Consider the following 16,009-nt stretch of genomic DNA (forward strand, 5'->3'; position numbering starts at 1 on the left):
GTGGCCCAGTTCGGTGGTGCCTTGCTGTGTGACCTTGGGCAAAGGCCTCACCCTCTCTGTACTCTGTCTCTTTGGAAGCCCCTCCCTTTCGCCCCTGGCCTCCAGGCTCTCTGTGCCTCCATCCCTCCACCTCTCTCTACAGGCCCCGGAGTACAGGCCTCCCCCACTGCCTGGCAGGCAGTGGGTGGAGGAAGCTGGCAGGGCGGGAAAAGGCGGGAGGGGCAGGAGTTACAGGAACCGGCTGGGCCTAGGCGATTGCTCAACTGGGGAGCCTGGCCGGGCCAGCCTCCACAGGCCCCCACTTCCACCAGCCCGCCCTCCCTCCTAGCTCTGCATTGCAAACATTCCTGGCCAACCTCGGCTGCAGCAGCCCCGGAAGGGGGAACTGCCGCAGACACAGCACGAGGCCACCAGAAACACTTAACCCCTTCCCTGCTCCCAGGCAGAGCCTTCAGGCGGGAGGATGGGCTGGGCGGCGGTGCCAGGGTTCCCGGGCTCTGAGTGCCCCAGCCAGGTGACTCGCTGGCAGCCCGGGCTGGCCCCAGGTTACTAACCTGGATCAACAGGCTGTATGTCAGGCTCACACAGTCTCTAGCCGTGGATTCACTCAGCAGACATTTTCAGAGCTGCCCCTGGGTGCTGGGCACCGTGCCTGGCACTCGGCGTGAAAATCCGACAGGGAGTCTCTCGTGGAGCTCACGTTGGGGTTGGGGGGGAATCAGATAAACAGGCGTTTTCAGATCATTGCATTGTGAGTGCTACAAAGGAGAAGTACAGGGTGAGCCAGAGCGTCAACTAAAGTGGCTCAATTAGGGAGGGAGGGCTTCCTGGAGAAAATGACACTTAGTGAGCCATGAGAAGACGGGGAGAGTGTTCCAGGCGGAGGACGCAGCAAGCGTGAGGCTCTAGGCAGAAGAAAGAGGTTGGTACAGTCCAACCTGTGTGTCTGGAGGAGAGAGGGTGAAGGGTGGGGAGTCCCCAGGTGGGAGAGCTTGGCCTGTGTCAGGCCCCAGAAGGCCCTGGGGCCACGCCTGGGCTTGGACTGTCTTCCAAGGGCAGTGAGGAGCCATGGGAGGGTTTTACTTGGGGAGTGACATGGTCAAGTCCAGCTCTAGGCACTGAGATTTACGCAAGTGACAAACAGAACCTTAACGGAGAGAGGGAACTAGCACATTTTCATATATAAACCAATATACTCTAAGACCAGAACACCTGAACCACGCCAAAGTGCCACCAACAGGAAGTATTTCGAATGGCAGCCTGGCAGCTGGACTTGGCACCGGCTTCTCCTGGGGCACCGGTGGCTACTCTGAGCCCTGCCATCCCCGGGCCAGCTAGAGGCCGCAGGCTCAGTTTGGCTTCTCCTCCCAGGATGGGGTCCGCCCCTCCCACACTTCAGACACCACTCTGCAGACAGCTGGAGCTCAATAAATGCAGCAATTACAGAGTGTTGAAGTTGGGAGGGGCTGAGAGCTCATCCAGGCCTACAGCCTCCTCACTGCACAGATGAAACTGAGCCCCAGAGGCAGCAGCGGCTGGCGGGCCACCATGGTCGGGCCACCATGCATATGCCCATATGCCTCGGACACAGTAGGGCCAAGGGGTGTGCATCTGAGATGCCCACGGCCCGTGTCCAGAGAGGAAGCCAGCTTGCCCGTGACCTTGACATTCACAGAGGATACCCCAAAATCTCTGAGATGCCCCCATCCAAAGCCTCCTTCCTTTCCTCACTTTTCATGAGGCCTCAGGTGTCTTCAGGAGGCAGCGGCCAAAGAAACAGAGATGCAAGTCCCGAAAACCAAGAACCGTTTGGAAATGGGCAGCCCCCTTAGAGCTTGAAGGAATGAGCCAGCGGACGAAGTAAATTGGTGGGAAACTTCTGGAGTGTATTGTTTTCACCGTGGACGCGTTTCCTTTTCTTCTTCTTCTTTTCTTTCTTTTTTTTTTTTTTTGTGAAGTATGACTCAGAACACAAATGTACCAAAGAGATGAAACGGCGCTGTCCAGATTGGAGAGGAAGGGGTGGTCCAAGACCGGCCCCGTGCACACTCACATGGGCTCTGTGTCCACCCGGCCAGCTCTGGGCTCCTCAGAACAGACCGAAGGCCAGCAGGAAGCCCAGCCCAGGGCCGAGGAAACAGAGGCCCAGGGAGGTGGAGGCACTTGCCCAGAGTCACACAGCCCTGAGGGAGGGAGGCAGGTGCTCCCAGGCCATCCTGACCCCCAGACCGCTTCTGTCGGCTCAGGCCCAGGCTGCGGGATCAGGAAGCAGCACCTGTCTTCCGTTTTCTGAGCGTGTCTGTGCCTGGTCTGTTTGTTGGGACAGTACATGCAGCCAGGGCTCCCTGAGTCCTGCTCAGCGGGTTAAGACTTCCGAAGGGAAAACACGCCCAGGACGCTCCCCGTGTTGAAACCTTGCACAGACAGGACAGGAAGGGGCTGGGCCAGCTCCGTGCCTGAACATGCCCCCAGGAAGGAGGTGCTGAGGTCCTTCCAGCCTCCTGGAGTCACTCCTGCAGGAGGCATGAGCAGCAGCTAATGTCTATTTTGTGGCTCTGGGTCCATTCTTAGTTACAGAGCAAGGCTCCTTCCAGGCGATGGTGCTTCTACAAGGGTTCTTCGAACCTGGGTGCCACCACCTTGGTGACCCGCCATCGGCTTTGCCACGGTAAACCATTCCAGAACCCTTAGGCTGGGCCAGGGATTGTCCCTGAACCCTCATCACAACCGGAAGAGTTCACCAGTTATCACCCCATTTTACAGACGGGACACTGAGGACCATGAAGTCACTTGCCTGGGTCACACAGCTAATGACAGACATGGGCAGGTCCGGGATGCAGGTGTCTCGGGCACCCAGGTGCATGCTCTCACCACGAGAGGCCTCACTGCCTCCCAGCCCGGAAATGCGACCACTTGTCGCAGCGGTGAGTCCCTGGCAAACTGAAGTCTCCCCTGGCTCACTCCGATTCCTCGTCTTGTTAACGTACATGAAATAAATATTTGATCTCACCTATTTCTGGTTTGTTTATCTTCGGCATTTATCCATTTATCCATCCCGTTTACTCTACTCCAACCTTCTCCACGTGGGTTCACCTGAGTCACCAGTTTTGTCTCTGAACTTGCAGAAGGCAGAGCAGCCTGCGTCGCCGTACTGGTCATCACACACACACAAATCTCATTTTATGATTTCATGGACATGTGTGGCCTAACTTGGAAATTTCGGTGGAACCTACTGCTTGGGGACAGGGAGGGCACAGCACCATGATGCCCAAGAGGCACCAGGCACAGGTGAGCGCTCGACAAATGGGACTGGAATATTATTCTTGCTGCTGTTCACTGGAATTTGGCATGGCTGACAAATTCCTAGTCTCTTCCTCCACCCTCCGCATCACAAGTGAGCAGGTTCACTTCTCAGAGTTACTCTCCGGCACTAAATGGTTGAAAACCAACTGTGTGAATGAGGTCAGTTATCTGTCCTTGGACTGAAGTGATGGTTACCACCCTAGTCAGCCTGCAAGGTGGTCTCCAAATGATTCCCATCTCCTGGTATTTATGTCTCTGTAGGCCCCTCCCACAAGGACTAGGCCTGCCCTGGCCTTTCCACCAATAGGACATGGTGGAAGTGACCACATGTGCGGTCTGAGGCTAGGTCATAAAGGACACTGCGGCTTCAGTCTTGTTCTCTTGCATCCCTCCTTCTGGCGGAAGCCAGCGCCGTATTGAGAACAAACTCAAGCGACTCTACAGAGAAGTCCCCATGGCAAGGAACCGAGCCCTCCCGCCAACAGCCAGCACCGTCTGGCCAGCCGTGTGAGTGCACCCTCTTAGAAGTCCGTCCTCCAGCCTGAGTCAAGCCATGAGATGGCTGCGGCCCCAGCTCCCGGCTGACGTCTTGACTGCCACCTCCAAAGAGACCACAAGCTGGAACCAGCCAGTTATACCCTTCGGAATTCCCTTCCCACAGAAACCATGAGATAATAAAATGCTTATTGTTTTAAGCCACTTCGTTCGGGGTGACTTGTTATGCAGATAACTAATTACTAATTAGGTAACCGATACAAGAACAGAGAGACCTTTTGGTTGTGAGGGCCTTTCACTGACTGGGTTCCCCAAGTGTGTTCCTTGGAACACCGATCCCGGAATATGCTCAGGAAAGCGACGATCCGTCTAATAAGGGCAGACTGTGGACTTCGGCCTCTTGTTTGAGATTCTCAGTGCAGACCCCGGTGGGCTGGGAAACCCGGGAGTCTCCTAAGCCAGCGCCTCTCAGCAGTCTCCGGGAAGAGCAGCATCACAGCTTCAGAGCATCCTGGGAAAACCAGCCACACTGTCACGGCAGCAGGCTTCTCCAGAGCATTAAACAAACAACTGTGCCCCCATGTAAAAACAAAGCTACTCCCGGCCTGATGGTCAGAGTGTGGCCCGCGGCATTTTGTGCAAAGGCAAGAAGGCCAGCCGACCACGACCGATGGTCCGTCTGGGCTCTTTGTCTCCATCTGAGGAATTGGTTTGTCCTGGGTCCCCTCTGGTCCCACCTGTCTTAACAATCAGTGAGTGGTATCGGTCAGGGCTCAGGGCCAGTGTCTGGCCGTGGATCTCAGCCCATTTGGGATTCAGATTTGGTTTCCAAACTCTAGCTCCAGCTCTCATCAGCTCCAAAACCCATAACACGTGGGCCATGCTGTGCCCCTGAACTCTCTACACCCTTTCCCAACACCAATGCCTCAGAGCTGGATATTTCTCTGTGAGAATGCAACCAGGGTCTTAAAACACGAACCACTGGAAAACAGTGTCTGATATAGAAAAATCTGTTTTACAGGCAACTTTTTAAGAGCAAATGCACCCCCTTCAGCAAGGAAAGGTGGTGCTCAGAAAAACCAAATTCTTTCGGGCCCCTGGGGCTGCACAGGGGCGGGAACAGAGATCTTGCTGCTCGATAGGAAGCAGAGGTCTTTTCTTTCGTTGAAAACATAATTTTACCCTCATGTCGCTTCATCTTTCCCAGCATGGACATTCTGGGGCTCTCACGCTAGTCTAGAGCCATCACTTCCAGACACCGAGTGGCCCGCCCTCCTCCTCAGGCCAGAGGTCCCAGTGTGGGCACCCTGCTACTCGGAGTGTGGTCCCGGCTGGCCCGCATCTTCCTCATAAGGGAGCCCCAGTCCGGCCCTCTGCATCAGAATCTGCATTTAAACAAAATTCCCAGGGGATCTGAGGCATGTTAAAGGTGGGGAATGCTCAGATGCACCCCAGAACTGCAGTCTCAAGGCGCCCTCAGCCTGCCCCCTCATGGGCTGCCATGCCCCCCGTCTTTGCTCCCCTCCCAGGTTCTCTGTCCCACCGCAGACAGCTTCTCAGAGGGGTTCCGTGTGCTCCCTAGAAAGCCAGTGAGATGATCAGGGCACGGCAGAGTGGAGGGCAGGAGACCCGAACAAGAGGTAGTGACAATAATGACACCCAGTCCTTACGGCACACTCAGGCCCCGGAGGGAGGTTCAGAGAGAGGAAGCCATCCACCCAAGGTCACACAGCTGGCAAATGGCAGAGTCAGGCTGACCCCACAGCCACTGCTGCTCGAGGACTTCCTTGATGGGGAAATGGGTGGCTGTGGGGACTGTCAGCGAGCTGCACCCCCATCCTCACTGGCTTAGCCCAGTGGTTCCCAGTCTGGGTTTCCCTGAGGGGCTCCATGCTGTTTATGGTCTTTTGAAATCCATGATGGCCGCTGCGCCTTCACCGAGGGCCTGCGTAGGACATCGCGCTGCCTTGCTTTGGCTGGGATTCTGTCAACCCACTGTGCCCGTCAGACTCTCTGGGCTGGTGGGAGCTGAGCAGGCATCAGCGTTGCCCTTGATTGACCCCAAATGGGAAAGAGTCTATTACTCAACGGATGCAGTTTGCATGTTGGGCAAACACAGGCCTGGGGGGCCAAAAACAGTAGGGGGGTTTTTCTGGTAGGAACGTGGAGAGACGTTCATTTAGAAACTTGAGTTACTGAACGGAGGGCATTTGTCTCAATTATTTTTCAGCAGTGGCACCGCTTCGTTATATTTTCTTTAAAACGAAGCGAGCGCTTCCCCACCCCCACCCAGCCCTGCCGGTGCTGGGGGTGCAGAGGTAGTCCCCCGTGGGAGGCCATGACGTGAGGGGCAGACCGCGGCCCCGGCCCAGGTCTCCACCAGATGCTCTTCACTCCACATTCTCTGCGGAAGCTGACCTTGAGGACGACGTGTGGGCTCTTGTTTGCAGGTCTGCAGGCGAGCCTGGAGGAAGCCAGCCCCAGACAAACGAATTTCTGCAGAAAGCTACAAGACAGGTGTGGGCCTCTCCCTGCGGCTTCCATTGGGCTCGGCACCTTCCTTCCCACCTTGGGCGTGGCCGAATGTACCTGTGACGCCTCCTGGGCTTCTCTGGATCCCCTTGGGAGGAGCCCCGGAGCCCCGCCCCTCCTTGCGGAGCCCCGCCCCCACAGCCCCAGGAGGTCTGCCGCCTTGGAGGTCTGGTGGGGAGAGCACGGAGATCAGTGGCGGTGGCTTGAGGTCCTATGCAGGCCGGGGGCCCGCGATCAACTGACTTCACCTCACAGCATCACCCGGACACACTGTCTCCATCTAGAGACATCTTGGTGGTGGTGGTGGGGACCCCAGAGCTTATGCCTACTGAAGGCATCCTTCCATCTGGGACTTGAAGTCACTTCTGGCCACGGGGTTGCAGGGGAGGGGTACAGTTGCTTCTTAAAAATGATTCTCATGTGTCTGAGCAGCAGGAGCTGGAGACTACAAGCCAGAAGCCTCATGCCATGGGCTAGAACACCACAGGGAGGGACAAGCCAAGTGCACTTCAAACACAAGTCAAGAGGAGTCCATTTCGAGGTATAAAGAATGTACCATCCATCCATCAGCCACAGCAGAAGGTCTAGAACGCTGATCTCACGCACCAATTAGGGGGGTTTTTAAAGCAAGGCCCTGTGGGATCTTTCCAGCAATTCTTTATGGGGTGGGTCCGTCACACAGCCTTGGGTGCCCCCGTTACACCACGTGTTTTCACTGGTCTGTATCCTCCCTCTCCTAGGAGACCTAGGGCAGGGACTACCCCTGGCTCCTCTTTGTGCCCTGAAGTCAGGACTCAAAGTCCAGACGACATGTTCCCCCACCAAGAAGCTGAGCCCCAGCTGGAAGCAGCCTCCAATCTGCACCCAGGTCCAAAGCCAGGCTCGTCAGTGTCTCCCTGTGGAACCCTAAGCAAGTCACTTCCCCTCTCTGTGCCTCGTTTTCCTCGCCTGGGAAATGGCGAGCCCAGTCAGCTGCACCTTTGCGTGAGGACGACCTGAGCAGGTGAAGAGTTTCTCACGGGACACGCCCACGAGTGGGGTCTGACCACCCTGCCTTCCAGGGACCCAATACAACGCTGGGCTCGCGTCCGGCGCTCAGGTACGGTTCGTTGTTCAGATTTTCTTTTTTTAAACCAACATTTCTTAAAAGTATAGGGTTAAGAATTGTATATTATTTGTGGAAAATGCGATTTTTAAAAAAAGAGACCGCTCGACCTCTTTCTCCCCACCTAGGACCAGGCATCAAGATAGGTACTTTTCCCTGCATGTCCCCATTTTACAGATGAGAAATCCAAGGCTCAGAGAGGTCACATGAGGTTTCCAAGGTTACTGAGTGGTAGAGTCAGACACTTAACCATCAGTGTCTCTTGTTTACAATCCCAGCCTAAAACCATTGCTTAAACCACTGGAACCACCACAGAGATAAGAAATAGTGATCAAATAACTGCACATATGAATTAATCAGGTCAGAAATCACATAGTAAAGTCATATCCACTTCAAAGACTTCTCTGAATGGGAACCAATGTGACAAGGAAGGAAAATTTGAATCAGGTCACACGAAACAGCTGGGCAACTCCAGAGAGCGCAGCTTCCCCAAGACCGAGCCAACTCTGGCCAACTTCCATCCATGTGCCTCGCAAGCAAGAAGCGGTAGGGAGGGGGCGGATTCAGTTCAGAAGCGATCAGGTCTTAGCACAAGACCTGAGAAAGGTGGGTGGGGCAGGGGTAAGGGGAGTCATGCTCCATGGCTTTCTTGAGGTGGGGGGAGGTCTCAGAGAAGGTCTCTCCAGGAGCCGTGTGAGATGGTAATTAGAATCTGAGCTCTCCAGAAACCTGGGGGGACCTCTCTGACCCTCAGTCTCTTCATCTGAACTGTGTCCAGCAAAGCTTTATTGTCCAGCTCTTCCTTGCGGAACTGGTGCTGGGTGCCGGGGACCCAGCAATGAATGGGAGAGACCAGACTGGGACCTTCACCAAGCTCACTGCTTAACAGGGGAGACCGAAAGTGGCGACTAACAGATTCGGATGCCAGCTGTCAGGGAATGACATGGGGACAAGCATAACCTCTACCTCAGGCTGGCGGTGAGGGCTCAGAGTGTGCACCCAAGTCAAGGCCGAGCCCAGCGTGGAGCACATGGTGAGCACTCAGTCTGGGAAGACTGCTTTTGTTACTGCTGTTGCTATCGTTATGACTGAAACCTGAATAAAACTGGGCTGCCTTGGGGCCCAGTCTCATCGCCATGTCACATGCAAAAGAAACACCAGTCTGACATCCCCAAACCATCAGAAAGCAGTTTAAATCTTCCTGATCTCTCAGACAGACACCAAAGAGGCCGCCTTTGCACACCGCACATGAAAGCGTTCTCAAGACTCTGCCAATTTATCTGCCCGCGAGGTCTCATGGCAGCTGCTCCAGAAACGTCTCCCTTCCCATCACCTCCCTTTTATCCTCCTCGGAGATGCAGGGGCTGCTGGGCCTGGCCTCAGGAGACAGGACACTGTTGCTTACCCACTCTTTGCCTCAGTTTCCTCATCTGCAAAATGTGGATAACAACAGCACTGCCTTCGATGAGTTATTAGAACTTTCTAGATCGTAGCACCCAGGGGCCATTCCCCCACTGCCCCACTGAACACAGGGAAAGGGCCGGGCCCGGGCAGAAAAGCAAGCACACCCGGGGCAGCGTCACCTCAAAATGTCAGTGCTCAGAGGGCAGGGCCAGATGTTCCCCAGGCATCCAGATGTCCCCAGGCATCCAGGGCCCTCCGACCCACTGGGAAAAGACAGCCGAGGCCGCTGCCTGCCTGAAGCCGGGCCGCGTGGTTCTGCCTCCTTCTGGCTCCCGGGGCCACAGGCTCCGCATCAGATATCTGGACGTCGGGCCAGGCCCTTGCCAGGTGTGTCATTCCTGCCCTCACGGGGCTCACAGTCCTGCGAGTGGGGCAGATCATCGGGGTCTGATCATGAGGTGAGACACCCAGGAGAGGACCTGCTGGGCGTCAGGGAGGGCTTCCAGGGGAAGAGGCCCCGAGGGGAAGGGCTGGAGTCAGAGGAAGGAAAGGAGACCCAGGCAGAGGCCACGGCTTGGGCAAAGGCCCAGAAGGGAGAGAGTGGCGGGTTCAAAGAGCTATAAGCTCTCCCAGCTCCCCCAATTGGCACAGTTTACCAAGCACCATCACCTATACCAGGGGGCCCCCAACTCCCGGGCCACAGACTGGTACTGGTCCGTAGCCTGTTAGGAACCAGGCCACTGGTGAGCTGCCGGCCAGCGAGCGAAGCTTCATCGGTATGTGCAGCCGCTCCCCAGTGCCAGCATCACCGCCTCAGCTCCACCTCAGATCATCAGGCGTTAGATTCTCATAGGAGCACCGGTCCCTGGTGCCAGAAAGATTGGGGACCGCTGACCTATACCACCTCACTTGGTACCCACAGCCCCTCCCCCACAGAGGTCAGATGGCAGGAGGTAGGAGCTCTCATTCCCAACTCACATGTGGTGGGGAGATCAGTTCTAGGAAAGAAAGCGCCAATTCCTGGCTGGGACCAAAGCCCACATCTCCTGACTCCTGGCTCAGGTGAGAGAATCAAGATGCAAGACTGGGCCCGATACGTCTGCCAAATGCTCAGGCGGGCCCATTATCGTCACCCCCATTTTACAGATGAAGAAACTGAGGTTTATTGAAAACACAACATCCCTCCAGGGCTGCCGTGTTTTTTTTCCTCTCTGTAGGAACCTAGGACAAGTCTGAGGTGCCAGGATGCCCTCCCCAGGTGGGGCAGGAAACAAAATCCGGGTGACTCTCCGGTGAAGAAAGAAAGGAAGCCGAGATGGGTTGGAAAACAGACACCAAGAAGGGAAAGGCGGAGGAGTATGGGCGGGGACCGGGTGGGCCTTTGCAGGAGGCGAGTCGGGATGGGGCCCAGGGCCCTAGGCAGCCCCCTCACTCACTCCCCGGGTGAGACCCCGACTTCCCGGAAGACACCACCCCCCAGCGGGGCGGGGAGAAGGACCACCGCCTCCTGGCTGCCCAATCAGACGCACTCCCAGTCTGATGGGGGAGGCGGCCAGGGCGGAGGGCTCCCAGGCCTTCCCGGAGGGGGCCCCCCACCCCGACCTGCCCCAGCTCGGCGGCCCACCGCCCACCGCCCACTCCCCCACCCCAGCCTCATTAGCACCGACGCCCGTCGTCCTCCCCTCGGCTTCCGGTGGCTCCAGAATTTAAAGGTTAAATCCTAACCTCGTCTCAGCAGTTTCTCCCGGCTTTGCCTACCCAGCGCCAGTTGCTGGTAATTATATGCATCTCCGAGCAGCCAATCAGCTGTCAGACTGACAGATACTGATCTTTTCGTTTTATTTTTAGCTCTGTGCTTCCCCCTCTAGTTGCAAAAAAAAATTCTGTTTGTTCTGTACGCCGCTGCTTGGCTCCCAGCTCTGCGGCCAGCTCTCATCTCCACCAGCCAGGCGGGAGCAGGCAGCCGGAGGGGCTGAAGCCTCCTGTCCTTCCAGAAAAAGGGACACAAACGCACCGCTGTCCCCCAGCTGCGCCCCCCGCCCCAGGCTGCGATGGGGAAAGGAGGAGGCTGGGTGCTGCATACAGAGGCACCCTGGGGGCTAACGGAGTTGGAGAGGAGCTGTGCTTGGCCTTGCGGCCAGGCATGGGAAGGAAGCAAGTCCTCACCTGCAGGCTAGAGGCTAGGAGAGGGAGGCAGGGGCTGCTGAGACACAGAGACGTGCAGAGACAGAGAGAAAGCTAGGCTGAGAACAAGAAAGAGAAAGGAGTGGAAGGTAAAAAGACAAGCTCTAGCCCTCTGGAAATAGTTTCTCCCCAGAACGGAACAGAAGGAAGCAGGAATGGCTGCCAGCCCAGGGAGCACTGGAGTGGGAGTCCAGAGGGGGCCTTCCAGCCAGGCCTGCAAAACTCTGGGGGTGGGGGGGGTGGGGGGGACCTGGGCCACCCTTCCCAGGCCTGCGTGCTTCATCTGCCATGGGAAGGGCAAGTGAAGTGCCCTTCAGAGCCCTTTGGCGGGTCATTCCAGAAGGTTCTGTGGTCCTCCTTGGAGGCACCATGAGGCTGGCGGGGGTGGGGGTCTCGTGGGCAGGAGGCTCCTGTTCAGATGGGGTCTCTGGAAGGAGAGGAGGGAGGACTCTGAGGCCAAGGCAAGCTCTTAGGTCCCAGAGTCTCCCAGACGTTTGAGGAATGGAAATTTGAGGAATGTGAAGTTTCCTTCCATGGTCACAGCACTCTACAGTTTGCAAAGCACTTTCCTCTCTCGAGAGCCCCTGTTTCTTCCCCCTAGTTAGCCCCAGGCTGAAGTGACATAGGGATGGAGAGGCCTGGCGAGGACCACCTGTTCTGATTGGGCCCGTGGGGAAAAGGAGGCAGTGTCGCCTAATGGTTTGGGCCAGCACGACTGATCCCAGTTTAAGCCCCAGGGCTGTTGTTTTCCTGAGCAGACGCCCCGAGTTCTCTGGGCCCCAGGGTCCCCATCCGGAAGGTAGGTCCTCAAGCCACCCACCTCACAGGATTGCTCTGGGGATGACGTCACGACGTACAGGTGCTCGCCACAGCTCCAGCATCCACGTGGCCCGGCACACGCGTGAGCAGGTATTATTAGCGTCTCCGTTTTGTGGATGGGGAAACTGAGGTTCATGCGACTCGTAATTGGCAGAGCAGGGAGTGGAAGCCCCCGCCCCCCGTTCTTGGCTTCCTTTTCCCTGACACCACAGATGGTACACTGAGAAAAGAGAGGAAGGAGAGCAGGGAGAAGGGAACGGGGAGACCGAGCGAGATGGAAGGAGGTGGCGGCACCGCGATCAATTACTTGGGCTATAAATTTCTGCTGTTTTGCAAAGTGAACACACAACCTCAGAGGAGCGTCGCCGGCTGGGCGTGCTGGGGAGAAGACGAACAGCCAAGCTTCCGATGGTGGGAACAGGAGAAGGAGATGAGCTGAGCTCCAGGGTGGGGTCTAAGCGGCTGGTGGTGTGGGCGGAGGTCAAGGACCCATGGAAAGCAGCAAAGGAAGGGAAAGACCTGAGTCGGGGGGTGGGCTTGGGAGCTGCCCTGGAGCTCCCTGGGGAGGGAGCTCGCCCCCCGCCCCCACACACCTCCTCCCAGTAGCTTTTTGCCCACTGCTCCGAATGGGAAAACCAGTCCTGGGCAGCCCTGTCACTAGCACATGCCCGCCTGTCCAGACCTCGGCTGGCTGCTGCCTTCACAGCTGGTCCTGGGGGCTACTGGGAAGGGCTCCTGGAACTTCAGCTCCCTCATCTGTAAAATGGAGACAATGAGGGAATTCACCTCCAAGAGATGGCGTGAGGGATCAGAGAGACCTCGGGTGTAAATGGCTTAGCCTGGGGCCCGGCATGCTCTAGTAAGTAGAGTTAATATTATCATTATGAAGATAACCGAGGGCTAAGGGTTTGTAAAGGGCTAAAGGTAGTTTGGAGATCAGTTGAATTATTTAAAAAGGTAGGGGCGTCCTTCCTCCGAGGGACAGTGGTGGAAAGGGTTGCCCACAGTGGGGGTTTAATTGACCTGTCTGTCTCCTGGCATGCAGGGGCCCGGAGCAGGGGCTGGGGTACAATTTGTGATTGGGGTACAGGGTCGGAGCGAGGCAGCCCAGGCTCCTAGCCCCCACGTTCCTGAGCCTGGCTAGAGCTCATTTAAGAAATAGGCAGAGGTCAGCTTATCCCTCTGGAATCCAAATAGCCCTTCCCAGTAGCCCCCAGAACCAGCTGTGAAAGCAGCAGCCAGCCGAGGTCTGGACAGGCGGGCATGTACTAGTGACAGGCCCCAGGAAAATGGGATTCTGGGAACGATCCTCTCAGGGGACCTTGCACACTGTAGAATGACAAAGACCAATGACGTTCGAATGGGTCGTCACTTCCACGAGGGGCGTTTCAGAAGCACCCTGTGCTCATCTTCTGCTGGGTGTGAGGAAATTCAGCAGCAAACCAGCCTCGGGCCCTGCCCTCAGGGAGCTATTTGTCAGGGAGAAAAACACAGATATCGCTGTCTCTGAATCTCTCTTGGACCCCTGACAATGGCCAAAGTAATGGGAGGCAGCAGGATGGAACAAGAAATCCACAAACTACAGACATAATGAAAGGAGGAAATCTGGGGAGGAGGGGCCTGAGGGCGAGGGGAGAAGCTGTAAATCGGGGTCCTGGAGAAGATGCCTTGAGTTCACATGGGCACAGGGCCCTCAGTGCATACTCTCCAGCCTGTGGGATCCCGGGCTAACGGCAGCAGGGGAGCTTACGATTTTAAAGGAAACCTCAGATGGAGTCTTTTAGAATGAAAAGATGCTTGCCGGATGGGGATAATAAAAATGTTATTTTAGTTAGGACGGGCTAACAGCTATAACAAATAGTCCCTAAATAAAAGTTCATTTCTTATTCACGGTAGTCTGCTCTGGGCTGGCGGAGGGATGGGACCAGGGTCCTGTTCCACAGTCACTCGGGGACCCAGGCTTCTTCAACTTGTGGCTAAGGCCTTAGCCTCCTCGGCAATAATCTTGTGGAAGGGGAAAGAGAGAGAGTGGAGGGTGGCTTGGAAGGAATTTATGGACCAGGCTAGGAAGGGGTGGGCACATTACTGCGGCTCACATTCCATTGGCCAGAGAGCATAGTCATATGGCCATGCCTAAGTGCAAGGGAGGCTGGGAAATGTAGTTCAGCTATACACCCAAGGGAAAATAATGAACCAGGGTTTGGTGAAAACGTAGCAATCTCGACCACAAATGCCGTCCTCTTTGAGTGGATGAGCTGATGCTCACAAAGCACCTTGGGTAGGGTCTGGCCACTGACATGTGTGCTGAAGTTGGTTACGTGTCATATGAACTCAAGGGTGGCTCACTTGAGGGTCAGGACTGGTATCTGAAGGCTGTTCCTAACCCGCCTTCTGAAATTTTACATTAAAGTGTGTGTGCGCGTGCGTGCGTGCGTGCGTGCGTGTGTGTGTGAGAGAGAGAGAGAGTGTATGTTGGAGAGAAGGGATGGGGTAGAGGGAGGGAGAGGGAGAGACATGGATAGAGAGATGTTTTTAGTGTAGGGAGAGCATCCAAAGCTTCCGCATTCTCAAAGCTTTTCAGGCATAATGACTTGGAGAGACGTGGACCGCTATCCTATTAAAGCAGCGGCTTGACTGTGCAAAGCTGACTTCGCAAGGCCTTGGTGCAGAGGACCTCGATCCTCATGGCCCCGCTAACCATGGCAGGAGATAGAATTGAAGTTTCCCAAACCAACATCTCCCCTCCCCCACCAGACACTCCCCAGAGACCCCTAGATCAGGGCTGAGAAAGCCCTGGCTGATCCACGACAGTCGGCTGCAAAGCCACGAGGCAGGACCTCGAAGATAGCAGCAGCTTAGACATACAGGTGGAGAAACTGAGGCCCAGAGAGGAGCCCTCTTGCCCAGGGTCACAGAGCGAGTCTAGGCAGAGCAGGATAGGCAGTTGGATTTAGTCAGTCAGGTTTGAGCAACAAAATTAGACTGTTTGCCTTGAGCAGAAAAGGGCTTCATCGCCAGACTGAGGGGGAGAGCGGGCAGGCCCCGGCGAGGACATGACCGGGGCATTTTGGAGAGTCGGGGGAGACTCCGTGACGACCTTCACGACGGGCCATCAGGACGAGAAATGAATGCCTGTCCTCACAGGAGGGCTGGTGACCCAGCAAGGGCCACAGGCCCATTCCTCAACAAGGAAGGACAGCAACATCCGGACTGACAGCCCATTCCCCAGGCTGCGCACACAGGGGAAATTCCCCACAAGGAAACTGGGGGGCTTTCAGCAGAAATGGGGGTGGGTGCTGGGCTGGCCAAAACAGCAGATGTCTTCTCTGGCCTCCTGCACCAGGATTGTGCAATCGAAGCAAAACAACCACGGGACTGGTTTTCCGCAGCCCAGAGTCTCACCCAGGACTCCAGCCCGGAGCAGGGTTGTGGGGCCAGGAAATCAGAGGCGCTCTGCAAAGTTGTTCCCGGCTCTGCATTTCCCCCAGGAGGGCAGAAAGCAGGCCGATGGCTCTACGCCAGGCTGGGCTCACATGGGGCTTACTAGGCTGGTCGACGATTTCACAAGCAAGGGACACACGACACAGTCCAGGGAAGAATTCATCGCAGGAGACTTGGGAGAGCTGCCGCTCTCATCCCACCCCCCAGCGGGGGGCCATGGGCTGAGAGTGGGTGCCCAGGCTGGAAGGAGATCGAAGCCATGGACGGAGGGCTGGTGTGATGGTCAGTGTCAACTTGGCGAGGCTATAGTTCCCACTCTTCAATGGAACACCAATCTTAATGTCGCTGTGACGGTGACTTATAGATTGTCCTCAGCACTTTGGGTGGACCTGACTTTGTAATTTGAGAGGCCTTAAGAACAGAGCTGAGCCTTTCCTGATGGGGAAGAAATTCCACCTGCGGACAGCAGCGTCCGCCCAGGCCCAGAGTTCCCGCCCACCCTTCAGATTTTGGACTTGTCTAGCCAGCCCCAAAATCACATCACCAATTCCTTGCAATTAATCTCTTAACATAGATCTCCTACTGGTTCCGTTTCTCCAGTTGAAGCCTGACAGAGGCAGATGGGAAGGGGAGGGTACAGGGTCCCCCTGGGAGGTTCTCAGGAGCTCCTCTGGGTGGGGACATCCACGTATTACAGACCAGCGCTAACTGGGTCATGTCCCTTAG

At 56.1% G+C, this 16,009-nt stretch overlaps 1 long non-coding RNA gene across 11 annotated transcripts in view; it reads right to left on the reverse strand.

Annotated features, from left to right (window-relative positions):
- LOC105294790 overlaps positions 1 to 11,265 on the reverse strand; it is a 17,565-nt gene extending 6,300 nt beyond the window's left edge. For 6 of the 11 annotated variants that reach the window (XR_002781327.1, XR_002781324.1, XR_002781319.1 and 3 more), the window contains exon 1: positions 555 to 9,656. This is a non-coding gene — a long non-coding RNA (uncharacterized LOC105294790). Of the gene's footprint in view, positions 1 to 554; positions 9,657 to 10,564 lie in introns of those variants that run through there. The other 5 variants (XR_002781322.1, XR_896095.2, XR_002781321.1 and 2 more) reach the window with 5 other exon arrangements.
- Between the last annotated feature and the right edge of the window lie 4,744 nt (positions 11,266 to 16,009).

Source organism: Pteropus vampyrus, unplaced genomic scaffold (assembly GCF_000151845.1).
Source record: "Pteropus vampyrus isolate Shadow unplaced genomic scaffold, Pvam_2.0 Scaffold95, whole genome shotgun sequence".
Lineage (NCBI taxonomy): Eukaryota > Metazoa > Chordata > Mammalia > Chiroptera > Pteropodidae > Pteropus > Pteropus vampyrus.